We start from the raw sequence: 19,081 nt of genomic DNA, 5'->3' as shown, positions 1-19,081 counted from the left end.
TCTCTCCTGCAATAATATCCTTTCTTTTATGTCTCATCAATTTTCCCCCTCTATTGAAACATTCTAATGACTAAGTCAGCATTCCCTAATATATGTTACCTTTCAGAATGCTGACATATCCCTCTATCTTCTTCCCTTTTTCTCTGCTCTACTTTTCAGGAAAATTCCTTTAACTGTTTAAACCCTTGCCTCTTCTTATCCTCTTTCCATTCTCTCTTAAACTCACTCCTATCAGGCTTTCATCTTAAGGACTCCAGTGAAACAATTTTTTTGTCAGAGTCACCAGTAATGTTCTCATTGACAAAATCAGTGGTTGATCATTGGTTCTCATTGTACTCGACCTCTCAGCAGCATTTGACACAGGTGATCGTTCTCTTTCTTTGAACACTTTTCTTAACGTTGCTTCTGGGACACCACATTCCTGCGTTTTCCCTCCTGTTTAATTAACTGGTTCTTTCTTCCTAGTGTTCTCTGCTATCTCCCTCTTTGTTTGAACTCTAAATGCTGCACAGCTCAACATCATCTTTCCTCTGTATAAACTCCTTAGGTATTCTCACCCAGCCCGTGGCTTTACATATCATCTATATGCTAATATGATTTATATGTCTAGTCTTGAGTTGCTATAACTAGCTGTCATTTTGGCTATCTAATAAGAAAGTTTTCCTGTCCTTTTCCCTACTCAAGCCTGTTTTTTTCTAAGTCTTTCTCATCCTCCTATATGGCACCAGATTCCATTTACCCATTTGCTCAAGTCAAAACTCTCTGTCATCCTTCATTTCTCTTTTCCTCAGTCACTTTCTCTCATCCAATTAATCAGCTTGTCCTCTTGACTAGATTTTTAAAACATATCCTAAAGTTCTCTTATTTTCTCCATCTCATCACATTAGTCATTATAACGGCTTAAAAATTTCTATACAGTCACACCAATTACCTTTTTGACCTGTTCTCAAATTACTCTCCCCCCGTTGACTCTGGTTTAGACACACTGGCTGCCTTGCTGTTCTTCAAACACACCAGGCATATTTCTACCTCAAGACTTTGCATTTTCTTTCTGTGCCTAGAATGTTGTTCACAGGTATCTTCACGGCTTGTCCCTATTTTCCTCTAGTTAATTACTCAAGTGAAAGTTACCTAACAGTGGAAACTTCCTTGGCCACTATCTGAAATTGCATTCCCCAGGCCGCCTGGAGTCCCTTTCCTTCTTCCTTTATGTTTCTTTTTAGCACTTATTTTCATCCATATACTACTTATTTTACTTATTTATCTGGTATTGTCTGTTTCCTTTCACTATAAGGCAGCATGAAATTCCCATTCCCTCCAACCCCAACAACTCCAATCCATCCAGGAGAATGCCTGGTACATATTGCTTGAATACGTGCCCAGCACACAGTAGGTGTCCAATAAATACTTGGTAAATGAATTAAATGATTTAGCAGTAAAATGAATACTCCCAAGGAATGATCAAAACCAGAAGTCTACCCAAATGGACCAAGGTTATGTGAGATGTTAACATCAGGAGAAATTGATAAAGCGTATATGAGAACTTTTCTATACTTAAGTATCATTGCTGGAAAGGCCATGAGGGACCCAATGGAGTAATCCTTTTATATTATAGATGAGGACATTTAAACAAAGTTTTATGGCTGTACAGTAGCAGAGCCGAGGCTAGATTCCAGGTCTCTGCTTTCTAATCAAGTGCTTTGCCTACCTTTACACATTGTCTTTCCTTTTATAATCAAATGAGCCATTTACAGTGTGAGGAATTTTTCTTATCCCTGAACTTTTGCAGCTTTTCAAACCATTCTTGGTAATCATTTGTAAACAGGATCAAATATGATTTTTAAAAAGTCATGTTGTCTTTAGCAACTAAGGGACAGACTTACTCAGTTCTGTCATAAACTTTACATATGCAACACAATTATTTGAATAGTGAAGAATAAAATCTACCAGTTTACAAATAATAGAGTTGACATAATATGTTTAATGTCAACAGAAGAGCTATTTTTCATTTAATTTATGGTGCCTAACATTAAATGGTATTTGTAGTCTACATTTTTTCACAACATAATATTAAATGACAAAAAAAAATCTCTTTCAGATAGTGTTTGTGGGAAATCTATCCTGTGTTCTCTTTATAACATCAAAAAATCAGACTATGTGTTAATAGTTCCATTAGTAGCTTGGTAAGTGTTGATTAAAAAAACAAAATCCAAGATAAAAAAACCTATTCCCTTAATGGTTTATATTAATATATATTCATTTTACAAAAGCATCTACAATTACTTGAAAGAGTAGTTACGTATATGTGAGAATTTTATTTAATTCACAAATAAGTCTTAATGATTTTAGAATTTTATATTTGTTTTATAACAATGAACGTCTGGTAATAAGAATATAGATAATTTTATCTACTTCTTTACACTTTCTTGTATTTTGCAATTTAAAAAAAATCATGTCTTGCCTTCATTGTTTCCAAACATGAACAAATGCCCTTTTAAACTATGTGCATTTATTCTTATATGTCATCTCAGCTGCTCCTCAGAGATACTAAAAGACTTAGAATCTAGATGCCTGCTTGGAAAATACTGGGAAAAAAAATTTTTTTTAATTTATTTTTGGCTGCATTGGGTCTTCACTGTTGTGTGCGGGCTTTCTTCTAGTTGCGGTGAGTGGAGGCTGCTCTTCGTTGTGGTGCACAGGCTTCTCATTTCAGTGGCTTCTCTTGTTGTGAAGCATGGGCTGTAGGTGCACGGGCTTCAGTAGTTGTGGCTCGTGGGCTCTAGAGGGCAGGCTTAGTAGCTGTGGCGCATGGGCTTATTTGCTCTGCGGCATGTGGGATCTTCCCGGACCGGGGCTCAAACTGGTGTCCCCTGCATTGGCAGGCGGATTCTTAACCACTGCACCACCAGGGAAGCCCTGGGAATTATTTTTAACATTTTGACAAATCACTTCTTTCTTTCTTCCATATTCCTTTCCAGTTTCTCCTTTTCCTATTTCAATAAAATGTCTGAAATAAACACTTCAAGATCTGAGTTCTAAATACTTGACCAATGGCTGACGGACTTCCAGTATATCTCCTTGATTCTGAAATGCAGTGTTCATTTAATAACATCTTCTATTGATATAACCTTCTATAGCCTTCTTTTATGAGTTGAATTGTGTCCCCCCAAAAGATATGCTGATGTCTCTACCCCCGGTACCTCAAAATGTGATCTTGTTTGGGATAGGGTTGTTACAGATGTAATAATTTAAGATGTGGTCATACTGGAGTTGCTGGGCCCCTAATCCAATATGAATAGTCTCCTTATAAGAAGATGGCCATGAAGAAGACATCAGCAGGATGGCAGAACAGAAGGTCCCCTATTCATTTTCTCCCAGAGCAATGATAATTTGACAGCCATCCACAGACAGATGTGCCTTTGCTGGAATGTTGGGATCCAGGTAGGGGGTTGCTAAACTCTGATGGAGCCCAAGATCAAGGAGAGATGTTTTGAGAAGGCAGCAATTTAACCATGGTCCTGACTACAGACCCAGAAACAGACTTTCCGCTTTTGGACTCAGCTATAGCCCCTTGACCTTGGTCTTGCCACCAGCACCATTTATCAAGGGACCTGGAAGGAGCCAGGCCCACTTGTGCCTCAGGTAACAGGCCTGCTGAACTTGGTCCCATTTGTGGACCCTGAAACAGCCCTGTAACTCAGCTCCATTTCCTCTCAGAGGAGGTCTAGAGCACTCCTGCCCACCTAGGGGCTGGGAGGTAGACACACATGTCCTTGTCCCCAAACATAGGCCCACCAACATGAGTCCCACTACAGATTCTGAAGTGGCCCTGTATCTTGGCTCTAGCCCTTGCAGCTAGGGTCTGGGAGCAGTCTTGCCCACTCAGGGAACCAGTGGGTGATATGCTTGTCCACATTTCTGGAAACAGGCCTCCTGACCTTGTTCCAACAGTGGATCCTGAAACAACCATGTAAACTGCCTCCTGCTACTTTCAGCCATCATCCAGAAGCAGTCCTGTCCATTGAGGGACCCAGTGGGAGAAATGGCCATCTGTGCTCCTAGAGGCAGGACTGCTGACCTCAGTCCAAATGCCTCAGGGATCCTGAAGCATCCCTGAGACTTGGCTCAAGCTCTTCCCAGCTGCAGTCTGTAAATGGATTAAATTCTCCAAACAATTCTCCAATCGAAAGTGCATACTAAGTTCCAACGATATACTGCTTACAAGAGACTCACTTTAGCTTTACAGGCACACACAGGCTAAAAGTGAAGGGATGGAAAAGATATTCCATACAAATGGTAACAATAGGACGTAGGGGTGGCTATACTTATATCAGAAAAAATAGACATTAAGTCAAAAACTCTAACAAGCGACATAAGAGGTCATTATACAATAATAAAGGGGTCAATTCATCAAGAGGATATAAAAATTGTAACTATATAGGTACCCAACATTGTAGCACCTAAATATATAAAGCATAATAGCATAACTAAAGGGAGAAACAGCAACAATAATAGCAGGGGATGTCAGTACCCGACTTTCAACAATGGATAGATCATCCAGACAGAAATCAATATGGAAAGAGCAGACTTAAGCAACACTATAGACGAAATGAACCTAACAGACATATACCAAACATTCTGTCTAATAGCACAGAATATACATTCTTCTCCAGAGCACATGGAACATGTTCTAGGATAGATCATATGTTAGGCCACAAAACATATCTTAGAAAATTTAAGAAAACTGAAATCATATCAAGTGTCATTTCTAACCACAGTGGTATGAAACTGGAAATCAGTAACAGGAAGAAATTTGGAAAATTCACAAACGTGTAGAAATTAAACAACTAACTTCTGAACAATGAATGAGTGAAAGAAGAAGTTAAAAGGAAAATCAAATATTTTGAGACTAATGAAAAAATAGAAATACACCATTCCAAAGTTTATGGGATGCAACAAAAGCAGTTCTAAGAGGAAAGCTGAAAGCAATAAATGACCATGTTAAGAAAAAAATTAAAATCTCAAATAAATAACCAAACGTTACTCAAGAAACTAGAACAAACTAAGCCCAAAGATAGAAGAAGAAAGGAAATAACAAAGATTAAAGTAGAAATAAATCTAATAGAGACTAGAAAGAAAATAGAAAAAAAAAATCAAAGAAAGTAAGAGCTGTTTTTTTAAAGATAAACAAAGGTGACAAACCATTATGTACACTAACAAAGAAAAAAGGGAAAGGACTCAAAATTATGAATGAAAGAGGAGACATTACAGCTGATACCACATAAATACAAAAGATCATAAGAGGCTACTATAAATAATTATATGCCAACAAATGGGATAACCTATAAATAGGAAAACCTAATAAATTCCTGGGAACATGCAGTCTACTAAGACTGAATCTTGAGTATGAAATCTGAACAGGGCAATAACGAGTAAGGATATTTAAGCAGGAATCAATAAAAACCCACAAAGAAAAGCCCAGGACTAGATGGTTTTATGGGTACATTCTAGCAAACATTTAAAAGAAGAAATGCCAGATTCTTCCAAAAAATTAAAGAGGAGGAAATGCTTCAAAACTCACTCTGTGAGTTGGACTCGATCAAACTAAAAAGCTTCTGTACAGCAAGGGAAACCATCAACAAAAAGAAAAGGCAACCTACAGAAGGGTAAAAATATTTGCAAACCGTATAACTGAAAAGGGATTAATATCCAGTGTATATAAGGAACTCATACAACTCAATGGGAAAAATAATCAACCTGATTAAAAAATGAGCCAAGGACCTGAATAGACATTTATCTAAAGAAGATATCCAGATGGCCAGTAGTAACATAAAAATATGCTCAATATCAGTAATCATGAGGGAAATGTACATGAAAACCACATTGAGATACACTTCACATGGGTTAGGATGGTTATTATCAAAAAGATAACAAGTGTTGGCCAGGTGTGGAAAAAAGGGAACCCCTGTACACTGTTGGTGGGAGTGAAAATTGGTATAGCCATTATGGAAAACAGTATGGAGGTTCCTCACAAAATTAAAACTAAAAATTAAAAATAGAACTACTGTACAATCCAGCACTCCTACTTCTGGGTATATTTCTAAAGGAAATGAAATCAGTGTTTCAAAGAGATTTGCACTCTCATGTTCATGCAGCATTATTCACAGTAACCAAGATAGAGAAACATCTTAAATACCTGTGATAGATGAGTAGATAAGGAAAATGTGTTATATACATACAATGGAATGTTATTCAGCCTTAAAAAGGAAATCCTGCCATTAGCCAAAAGTGGATGAACCAGAAGGACATGATGCTTAGTGAAATAAGCCAGACACAGACAGACAAACAAATGCTGTTTGCTTTTACCTGTATATGCAATCTCAAAAACTTTAACTCATAGAAGCAGAGAATAGAATAGTGGTTGCCAGGGGCTGGACAGGGGGGAGTGGGGAATGGGAAGATATTAGTCACAAAGTATAAACTTTCAGTTATAAGATGAATAAGTTCTGAAGATCTACTATGCAGAATAGTGACTGTAATCAATATAGACTACTGTATTGCATACTTGAAAGTTGCTAAGAGAATAAATCTTAAGTATTCTTAACACACAAAAGAAATGATAACTATGTGAGGTGATGAATGTGTTAATTAGCTTGACTGGTAATCATTTCACAATGTTTGGGTATATCAAATCACCATATTTTCTACTTTAAATATAATTTGCATTTGTTAATTATACCTCAGTAAAGCTGGGAAGAAAAAAAAAAGATGGGCAGGTGAAGACACAGAAACACACAAGGAAAGTGCCACATGATGATGAAGGCAGCTACGAGACAAGGATTGCAAAAGTTTGCTGCCAAACCACCAAAAGCTAGGATGAGGCAAGAAAAGATTCCCCTACAGGTTTCAGAGGGAGCTTGACCCTGCTGAGAGCTTGATTTCAGACTTCTAGCCTCCAGACCTCTAAGACAATAAATTTCTGTTGTTTAAGCCACCCAGTTTGTGGTCCTTTATTAAGGCAACCCTAGCAAACTAATAAACATTCCATGAAGTTATATATTTCCCTTTAAATCAGTTGAGTGTAGAGCAAAAATTAGAATATTCAGTGATGCAGTCATAAACTCAACAGGAAAATTTGATAAATTCTAAAAAGAGAAAAATATTATAAACCAATCTTTCATATGAATATAGATTCAAAATGTGAAGTAAAATGCTAATGATCAAATCTAGTAGTACATTTCAAGAATAATCTGTGAAAAAGTAGGATCTTTTTTAGTAGGAGTAATAGTAGTAGTAGTGATCATAATAAACTACTCGTGTTGAACCTTTGCATGCTGTAGATCCTGGTGCTGTGTGCTTTATACACATTACCTAATTTAATACTTATAAAAATATTATGTGGAGAAAGACAGTCTCTTCATAAGGGGTGCTGGAAAAACTGGAGAGCTACATGTAAAAGAATGAAATTAGGACACTCCCTAATACCATACACAAAAATAAACTCAAAGTGGATTAAAGACCTAAATATAAGGCCAGACACTATCAAACTCTTAGAGGAAAACATAGGCAGAACACTCTATGACATACATCACAGCAAGATCCTTTTTGACCCACCTCCTAGAGAAATGGAAATAAAAACAAAAAAAAAAACAAATGGGACCTAATGAAACTTGAAAGCTTCTGCACAGCAAAGGAAACCATAAACAAGACCAAAAGACAACCCTCAGAATGGGAGAAAATATTTGCAAATGAAGCAACTGACAAAGGATTAATCTCCAAAATTTACCAGCAGCTCATGCAGCTCAATATCAAAAAAACAAACAACCCAATCCAAAAATGGGCAGAAGACCTAAATAGACACTTCTCCAAAGAAGATATACAGATTGCCAACAAACACATGAAAGAATGCTCAACATCATTAATCATTAGAGAATTGCAAATCAAAACTACAATGAGATATCATCTCACAGCAGTCAGAATGGCCATCATTAAAAAATCTAGAAACAATAAATGCTGGAGAGGGTGTGGAGAAAAGGGAACCCTCTTGCACTGCTGGTGGGAATGTAAATTGGTACAGCCACTATGGAGAACAGTATGGAGGTTCCTTAAAAAACTAAAAATAGAGCTACCACATGATCCAGCAGTCCCACTCCTGGGCATGTATCCAGAGAAAACCATAATTCCAAAAGACACATGCACCCTGATCTTCATTACAGCACTATTTACAATAGCTAGGACTTGGAAACAACCTAAATTTCCATCAACAGATGAATGGATACAGATGTGGTATATAATACAATGGAATATTACTCAGCAATAAAAAAAGAAAAAAATAATGCCATTTTCAGTGACATGGATGGACCTAGAGATTGTCATACCGAGTGAAGTAAGTCAGAGAAAGAGAAATATCATATGATATCACATATATGTGGAATCTAAAAAAATGGTACAAATGAAACTTTACAAAACAAATAGGGTGACAGATGTAGAAAACAAACTTATGGTTACCAAATGGGGAGAGGAGGGATAATTTGGGAGATTGGGATTGACAATATACACACTACTATGTATAAAATAGATAACTAATAAGAACCTACTGGATAGCACAGGGAACTCAGTACTCTGTAATAACCTATAAGGGAAAAGAATCTTAAAAAGAGTGGATATATGTATATGTGTAACTGATTCACTTTGCTGTACAGCAAAAACTAACACAACATTTTAAATCAACTATACTCCAATATAAATTAATTAAAAAATTTAAAAGGGTAAATGGTATCGCTCCTCCAGGGTTATGATGGGAATAGAGTGAGGAAAAAAAGTGTTATGAGGTAGATACTAATATTATTCTCTTTTACAAATGAAGAAAGACTAAAAAGATCAAAAGATAAAATCAGTGTTTCAACGGTACTGATGAACCTAGCGGCAGGGCAGGAATAAAGACGCAGATGTATAGAGAATGGACTTGAGGACACGGAGAGGGGGAAGGGTAAGCTGGGACAAAGTGAGAGAGTGGCATGGACATATATATGCTACCAAATGTAAAAGATAGCTAGTGGGAAGCAGCTGCACAGCACAGGGAGATCAGCTCAGTGCTTTGTGACCACCTAGAGGGGTGGGATAGGGAGGGTGGGGGAGGCAAGAGGGAAGAGATGTGGGAACATATGTATATGTATAACTGATCCACTTTGTTATAAAGCAGAAACTAACACACCATTGTAAAGCAATTATACTCCAATACACATTCACCCCAGTTTTCATTGCAGCACTATTTACAGTAGCCAGGACATGGAAGCAACTTAAGTGTCCATCGACAGATGAATGGCTAAAGAAGATGTGGCACATATATACAATGGAATATTACTCAGCCATAAAAAGGAACGAAATTGAGTTATTTGTAATGAGGTGGATGGACCTAGAGTCTGTCACACAGTGAAGCAAGTCAGAAAGAGAAAAATAAATACCATATGCTAACACATATATATGGAATCTAAAAAAAATGGTTCTGAAGAACCTAGGGGCAGGACAGGAATAAAGATGCAGACGTAGAGAATGGACTTGAGGACAGGGGGAGGGGGAAGGGGAAGCTGGGACGAAGTGAGAGAGTGGCATCAACATACATACAGTACCAAATGTAAAATAGATAGCTGGGGGAAGCAGCCGCATAGCACATGGACATCAGCTTGGTGCTTTGTGACCACCTAAGGGGGTGGGATAGGGAGGGTGGGAGGGAGACACAAGAGGGAGGGGATATGGGGATATATGCATACGTATAGCTGATTTGCTCTGTTATACAGCAGAAACTAACACACCATTGTAAAGCAATTATACTCCAATAAAGATTAAAAAATCAGTGTTTCAAGATCAGGTGTAGGAATTGAACGCAAGTCTGCTAAACTCTAGACTGCAGTCTCTTCACCATCATGTTATACTTTTAATTCAAGAAAACCAAAATAGGCCAATATTTTAAATTCCAGAGTATAATTCATCTTATGCCAAAGAGGAATGTCAGTGATTAGCTCAGTACCTTATGGAACATTGATATCAGCCTGATAGAGACTTTGTCAGTTACACTACACTTGCAGATTCTTCCTACCCGGTCCTTCCTTCCTCCGCTCTCTCCTTCACAAGTGTCAGATCAGTATCATAGGCTGAAGGTGCTCCCCACTTTTTTCAGCTCACTCCACTTTTTTTCCCTTAGAGGATTTTCTCTCAATAAATTTCTTGCTTGTCTAATCCAATCTTGACATCCTCTCAGAGGACACAAACACACCATGTAGAAAGGCCCCATGCGATACTGCTTTTCTCTAATATACTCAGTTTTTGGTCTTCCTGCCAATCAAGGTTCCATTCATCCCTGACTTGTCCCTGTTCTTCATTCCTCTTTTCTCAGACAAATATCAATATGTCCCTATGTTCCTGTCTCACTGCAGAGCAAGATCCGTCTGCTTACATTCCCATATACCTACCGAAAGACACGTCCTAAAATTCAAGTTTCTGCCAGGGTTTATTTAATCACTTACCCAAAGAAACAGTTCTCCACTGGGGTTGATTCCCATATGTGTTGTTAATAAAAATAAGATTGTTTCCATTATTTTGTATACAAAAATATTTGGAGATAAACTTAACCAGATATTGTAAAAGCTATCTTTAGAAAATTACACTTACAGAGGAACACCAAAGATGTCTTGAATAAATGAAAAGACAAAGCAGATTACTGAATAAAAAGACTTCTTGTCATAAAGTTGTCTATTCGCCCTCATGTTAAGCTACAAAATCTAAATCCAACAAGTGTTGTTGCTGCCGGGTTTTAAATTTTTTTTTCTTATTGTTGCTGTGAACCATATAATCCTACTCATCATGTGAAAAAATGACGAACAATAATGTCCAGGGAAATTCTAGCCAAAGAAGAAGAATGAGGGAATGTTTACCCTAAGAGACATCATTTTCTTCTCCAGGGTAATTCATAATAGACCGCAGTCAAGACAGCTGTCAATAAGGCCCTGCCTGCCCCCAACCTCCCACTCACCCCCATGAATGTATTTATAATAGGTTGTGAAGCAGGACATTTCCTGGAACCCCCGACTGGTGACTAGGATCCAAACCTGAAGACAAAGAGTCTTCAAACAACCTATAATTTAAAGCAAGTCAGGTTATCATGGGAGCCTGAAACCCTGTTATGATTTGAACTCTGTCCCCCTCCGAAATTCATATGTTGAAGTCCAAACCATCAGTTCTTCAGAATGTGACCTTATTTGGAAATAGGGTCTTCGTAATGGTTAAGAGGATGTAGGCTCGGCCCTAATCCAGTATGCCTGGTATCCTTATAAAAAGGGGAAAATTGTATACAGACATGCTCACAGGGTGAATGCCACATGAACATGAAGGCAGAGATGGGATAATCCATCTACAAGCCCAGGAATTCCAAAGATTGCCAGAAACCACCAGAAGTTAGGAGAGAGGCATGAAACAGATTCTCCCACACAGCCCCTAGCAAGAACCAACCTTTCTGACGTCTTGATCTCCAACTTTTAGCCTCCAGAGTTGTGAGACCATAAAGTTCTGCTGCCTTATGCACTCCGTTTGTGGTACTTTGTTACAGCAGCCCCAGGAAACTAATACACACACCTCTTGCAGAGCTTACTAAAGAGCAGCTGAGCAGGTTCTGCAAATCCCAGTGTTAGACTAGAGAAAAAGGTGCAGAGTGCTGGAAAGCATGCATCAGGGACCTTATGGAAATTCACCCTGTTGGAGAAAAGACATGGGAACTTCTTTATCAGAAGATAAGTGAAAGGGCTCCAAGAAATTCACTCATAGAGATTGGAGGTGTCTGTAATGAGGAAGACAGGCAACTAAGTACCTTGTTAGATTTCTCCTTACGCCAGTGATTCTTCAAGTGTGATCCCAGGACCATCATCTTCCTCACCTGAGAGCTTGTGAGTCATGTAAATTACCAGGCCCCACTCCAGACCTACTGAATCAGAAACTGCCGTCTGTGTCTGAACCAGCACTCCATGTGATTCTGATGAGCATTACAGTTTGCATACCACTGATTTGTGCCGTGGACCTGCTCTTTTGTTCTCTGTGCCTATATTGATTGGAGAAAAGAGAACTGGAGAGAAATGGCTGGACAGAGAGGGGGCAGCAATGGCAAAGCAGGTCCTCTCTCCATGTTAGGCAAAACAAGGATGCACTATTTAATCATGGATCAAGTAAGCGCCACAGAAGATTTTGAGCCATCCTGCTGTAGGCAGAAAGGCTGGCTGCAGGGTGAGGAAAAGTCTAGAGGCAACGTGCTATGGGGTATGCCCCTAAGTGTGAAGAATGCAGGGGTGTTGAAAAGGTCTGGCTGGTGTGAATTTACCATAAATGTTCACTTAAATCTGAATTGAGAGCTCTCGTATAGTATTGCTTAAAATATCTTCTCTACTAGCAAATGGATTAACAACTCCAGGGCTTGCTTTGGTGCTGAGCAGACAGGCAAGTGCTAACATGGTCCATGGAAACTGGGCTGAAGGATCTGGGAATCTGACAGACGCTGACAGATGAAAGTTTGTAGCTACCATTTCTGTAGAAGAAAGACAATTTTTTTTAATGGAAACTGTTGATTTGAAAAGATTTAGAGATGTGATTGTTTCATACTATATTCTACATTTGTTATAACTTGCCTTGACTAACACAGCTTTTTTGTTTTCTTTTTTTTTGGACAGGAGAGAAACATGTTATGAATATTCAGAATCCATACACAGATATGTGACATTTGTCAATTTATACCCAAACCTGAAATATAAGATGCAGAAAGTAGTTCTTGAATGGTTATATGTTCATGAGATAGGAAAACCAATAATTTAGCTTAGAAACCAAGCCCTAGACAAACAGAAAGTTTCTAAAATGATGGGCCTTTGCATTAGCTACCATTCATAAAGGTGATGAATCATAGACCACAGGCTAAATAGGTAGACAGATTCATTGCATGGACTTAACAATATTGGGACTAAAATCATCTATACCATGCCAATATCTAATTCGAGAACTTTCTCTATAATTTCTCTTCAAGTGATCAACCAGTCATCTGTTGAATGCCTCCAGTGACAAGGAGCTCACTGCTTCCTGAGACAGTCTGTACCATTTTTGAACAACGCTATTGCTCTAAAAGGCTGTCGTTATATTGAACTGGGCTTTGCTTCCCTGTAACTTCCACCCATTGGCATATTGGTGGAGAACTGGAAGAATCAATACCGATTAAATTGAATGGAAATTGGTCTTGAGCCAAACCTCTGAGGCCACACCAATTGACATTACCCAGATTTAGGACATTGGTCATGATGAATGTTATATTGAAACATGTATTTGTTAATGTCTTAAGTGGAGCAGAGTAAATTACCTAGGCGACTGAAGTCATCCACATACGTAGAAGATTAAATAAAATAGAGATGAAAGGTTTTTGTAATAGTAAAGTGCTACACAAATTTAATGGGTATTATCATAGCAGTGACACTGTCCGTCCTTGGCATGAAAATTTTACCAGGACAAAACAGCAGAGAAGACTGATGTTGCTGTGTAAGTGAAAAGGGAATGTCTCTAGCACTGCTTTTCTCTGTAGACACTCAGTGTTTCATTTCTGTTTTGTTTCTGTCTCTACCCAGTTATGTCACAAAAGGAACAAGGCAATTTATGTAGATACCAGCACAGATGGGAGTCACTATCACGTGCTGGAAATTCAAGGTAGGTTTGGGTTAGGTGAGTGAAGCCACTGCTGCACATGGTATCCAGTACTACAATATTGGTTGAAAAGAGAATTTGAGGAAATAATATTGGATATTAGGAAGTGTTACTGCCAATGAATTGGACCACATTGTGCCATGAATATTTATCCTTACGTGTAGATATCTGCCTAGTCTGGGAGGCCTTCTGATCCAAACCGTTGTCCTCACAAGGATAACACATGAACTTGAATTAATCTACCAGCATTGGAACACTGGGAAGAATGGTTTGTTTTTCCTGCAGAATGAAGGATGGCCAAGAATTTCTATGGGAGCTTTTAGAGAAACAGACATACTAGCTGGGGGAAGAGGTATACTGAAGACAGTCACAAGGATGACCTTACTGATACCGTGGTCCTACTGACGTTTACATGTTTGCACACTGATGCTAATACAACTTCATACCTTCTCATAAAGGGCTGAATCGACTTCTGAGTGACCCCAACCACTAGCTTAGTTGCCTTCAGGTCTTTACAGCCTCTAGGGACCTTCTCTTATTGACACTGAAAATGTTTTCATATAAAATATGGTAGGAAGTGAAAGAGGAAAATCATTTGAGACCAAACCTTAAAGGTCTAGTAAATGTGCCCTATGGTAAAAACTGTCATAATAGCTGCATCAGACTGACCAATGGAACTCACCCTGTCTCCCATAGGAGAAGCTATGAAAGGGGTGGAGGAGAAGGTGGATGTCCAAATGTGGCAGTTCCCTTGGTTGGGACAAGGGGGTAAAAATTCCTCCCTTAAATATGTCTTTCTGAGTATCAAGAAGTCAGTAATTTCCATGATACATACAAGCTACTAGATTTGATTTCATTCCTCTGACATAATTAAACAAAGGGTTTTACTTTCTTGTGCATAATGACTCAATCCTATATTTTCTACTGTTAATCATAAGTGAAATACGCAGAATTTAAAATATGAACATTTTAGAAAGGTGTATCTTCCTATGACATTGCTATTTACTTAGTCTTTTAACTGAAGAATCATCTATTTGTAGGGAGAGAGCAGGAAGTTACCACACACTCATCTGTGTCATCCCCTCATTTTACAGAGAAAAAGTGAGTCCCATTGTGTCTCCCACCCAACCCAGGGGACTAGGTAGGCACCAGTTCAAACAGCCACGTGGCCTTCAAGGTGTCATTTGGGCAGGAGATCCTCTTGAAGTTTGTCTAATTCAAAAACAAACAATAAGGGTAGTCTGAGAAGAGTCCTCGAGACATTCAGGATACACAAGGTGACCCAATTAAAACAGCAAGTTTGGAGGGGCAGAAGCAGAATTATTAAAGATAAATCGTGCCTAATTTCTAGACCAAAGTGGGTCGAGATTCAAATGGGACCAGATTGAGAGCAGATGCAAGCGAGGACAGGCTGTTCTTTCACAATCCATAGCTCACATCTGTTGGTCTATGGTGAATGATGCTTGGATTGGGCTGGGTTAAAAGAACAATCATGATAGAAATAAATGGTTGTGTAGCTTCCGGAAATTACAAAGAGAAGACTAGAACCCAGTCCTGCCACCTAGTCCAGAGCACTCTCTTCTAAGCCATTCACAAACACACTTGCAGAAATATTTCATGCAGATCAGATGACATGGCAATGGATTCTGGGAAGTTTTCTCTCATCTGCTTTTTTTTTTTTTTTTCATTTATAGCTCAGGATAAGAACATCAGAGCTGAGCTGACTCACTGATGCAACTGATAGCTTTAGCACCTGGCACATCTTGCAAGTGCGGGGCTGGACTTTTCATTATGTGCAGGGCTAGAGTCTCATTCTACAGACTGGTCACACTCTTCCTAAGAATGTTTCAGAGACTCACTTGGAAATCTGATTCAATCTTCACGTTAGCTATGCTTAGAAATGAAAATCATTGGGGGTTTCCTCGGGGTTTATGAGAGGCATTGAATATTGCACATTTGAAAACATATTTGAAGTTCTGCTGAGAGGCAGGAGATGAATTCACACCAGGGAAAATGGCTTTTTGGTAGAAAAGCTCTATGTTGATGATACGTGTCAATGACAATTTGTAGTTTGACATAAAATTTAAACTGACTGGATGTTCAGAGATAAGAATTCAATCAACAGTTCCTCTATTCCTGGAGGTGAAATGGTTTCTGGAATAGTTTTCTCTTATTTTCTATTCAACTTAAGAAACAGAATATGTTTGATTGTTCTGTTCTTCTACGTTTAAGTGCTAAGACTGTCCTATCTAAGCCTGAATTTTAAGATACACCATTAAAAACTGTAAATGCAATGAACACAAGACTCCATTATTTTGGTGTTTTCTTTAGGCATGCCTCTGTTGGAATACTGAGAGCAGTACTGAGCCACTACTGACAATTGCTTTGCCTTCATGGATCTGATTGCTATTTTAATTAGAAAAAATTCCAGTATTAGGCAGATAAGACTTGTCTAACTGTTGACTCTAGTATCACATCATGCTAGATATAGCTTAATGGTCTTTAGTATTTGTTAGTAACAAAAAGAAAAGGAAAAGGTAAATAGTTGGAAAGTGATAAGTCATTTTGAGGATCTGCCTTCCTACCTTTGTAAGCTTGTTGATGACGAGGACCATGGTTTCTTTATCAGCTACTAGCTCAGTAGCTGGGAATAGTAATCACCAAACACATTCCCTCTGGAAGTATGAATGAATGAACAGAATTCAATGCATATCTCTCCCTCTGCATCTTTTGTTTTGTTTTTGTTGTTTTGTTTAAACAAGTATCACTTCATTCTGAACTAAGACATCCCTAGCCCACTCCCTGTCACTTGCTTCAAAGAGAGATGAATAGGCATTTGCAAAATCCATTGAAGGTTGAAGGGGAAAAAAAAATAAACTACCCAGCTTCAGTCCAGTAGCATCACTTAAGTTGCATTATTAGCAGGCGGCAGAAATGATACAGTGGTCTCACCACTGCTGAGGCAACAGCGTCTACAATATGTTTAATAAATTCAGTCGATTCGGTCAGACTGCAGGTTTATTTACAAGTCATAGGGTTCAGATATAGGCTTTTTTATGCTGGTTCACTGCACTATTTCATATAGTAGCCATTTCTCAAAATATTTCTATAGATCTGGGTAAACTGACCTCAAAAACTCATAAACCAAAAGGCATCTTTCAACCTGTGCAACCATCTATGTCCTCTGGTTCCCGAGGAGTTATTCTTTTGCATAGCATGACTTGCAGGGGTTCTTTCTGGTTCCAAGTCTACAGAAACTCTGAGGCCTAGTTGTTTGATTTTTCAGATCAGCTGTTTTATTCAGCAAGGTACTATGTTTTCTGCAGCAGCAATGTGTTTTATATATGGATTTGAAATGTTCAGTTATCATCAGGATCCATATCAATTTTAAGGTCCTTAACTGCACCCAGATTGCCCAATTTTTGTACAAGTTATTCAAAGCCAAGGACCAGGCTCCTTAAAGCAAATCTAGCTGTTCCCATTGCCTTGACACTAGGCATTTCAGCACCATTAATTTCAGTGTATGACAGCTCTGATCCTCACTACCCCAAGGCCTTGACTTTGTATCCTGACTTCCTACCTTAGTTCAGGGTCTGTGAGTTCTAGTCTTGAAACTCTCAGTGGTTTGAATAACAATTTGTGCAAAGCCATGTAATTGGCATCCCCTGCAGATACCATCTCAGGAGGTAGCCCCAAGCTTTCTGCCAGGCCTCCTACAGGATGGTAGCCTTCCCCCGGTCCCTAGATGTCCCTGATTTCCTCACTGGAGATTCTTCCAGGTGCCCGTGGCTGTGGCTGAGGTGAGACTGAGCCTTTTTGTTGCTGAGATCAGATCTGTCGTGACTTCTCAAGGGCAGTCTACTAGAGCTACTACCTACTACCACCCCAGTGGTCTAAGTTTGGTACACGTCAGTACATAGAGTGGGGAGTAGTTTGTGGTCCACACCTGGAAAGACACCCAGAACATCTGTGAACTCTAGTTTTGAACCTTTCAACTAGACCATCTCCAGTTGCTAAATGCTATTAGGTTCTTCTTCCCTGCTACTTCATATAGCACGGTTCCTATAACCTGAAAATTGAATCAGATTTGAAAATTTAAAAATTTTCAATATCAGCCATTATTCAGGCAAAAATCGGGACAACCATCAAGTCCTTCACAGTTCCCCCTCCACTAATCTTCCGCAGTGAAGGAAGTCTGGCTTCCAAATGGTCATTGGATTACTCTTTCCTTTCCTTATTAGTTCTGACTTGCTAAACCTGAGTTGAGTCATTAAGGGTTTTGGTTTGGTTTGGTTTTGTTCTAAATAATTCTCCAGTACTTTTTCAAATATCTCCTATAGTGTCAACAGAGTCCCAAGGGTTTCAAGTTACTTATAATTGACAAAATTTTGCCTGTTGATAGTAGTAGAATTCATTCCAGGATTTGCGATCACTCCTGGCAATACTCCAGTCAACATTAAATTCACTTTTCTACTTACTCCTCACCTGCACACAAGCAGCTAAATGTAACTGGAGAAAAACACAAAGACACAGATTGGTCTCACATCTGAATTCATGGCCAGGACCCACAAGTGGTCCCTCCCTCTGTCCAGAAATCCTGCTGTGCTTTTCCTGGTCCTTTCATGCTTACACTTTCCTCCTTCAACCATTATTTTTCACCTTCCCCATTTTTTTTTCTCATCCATTCATTTGACAAATATTCATTGAGCACCTACTGTCTTCCTGACACTGTTTTCTCCCCCAGCTTTAATGAGGTATAATTGACATATAACATTGTGTGAGTTGACCGTATACAACATGTTAGTTTGAAACACTTCTATATCGCAAAATGATTACCGTAGCTAATATCTCCATCAAGTCACATAATTGCCATTTCCTTTTTGTGGTGAGAACATTTAAGATCTTACACAACTCACAAAAATGAACTTGAAATGAATTAAAGACTTAAACATAAGACCTGATACTATAAAACTCCTAGAAGAAAACAAAGGGGAAAAGCTCCTTGATACTGGTCTTGGCAATGATTTATTTTGGATAGGACACCAAAAGCACAAGCAACAAAAGTCAAAATTAATGCGTGGGACTACATCAAACTAAAAAGCTTCTACACAGCAAAAGAGACAGTCAACAAAATGAAAAGGCAACCTACAGAATGGGAGAAAATATTTGCACCTTCCCCGTTCTTAATCCATAACATTCTAACCTGATGACCTTGATCTGTAGTTCACTGAGAAAACAGGAGCACTCAGAAGACAAATCCTACAAGTTCTACCATCAAACCTGTCAAACTGCCTACACCCATATACACATACTCTGCCCTCCCTCCTGACACAATTAACTTTTCATGCTGAGACTGAAA

This window comes from Mesoplodon mirus (assembly GCF_964341445.2).
Source record: "Mesoplodon mirus genome assembly, chromosome: X".
Lineage (NCBI taxonomy): Eukaryota > Metazoa > Chordata > Mammalia > Artiodactyla > Ziphiidae > Mesoplodon > Mesoplodon mirus.
Note: the sequence above shows the minus strand (reverse complement) of the source record.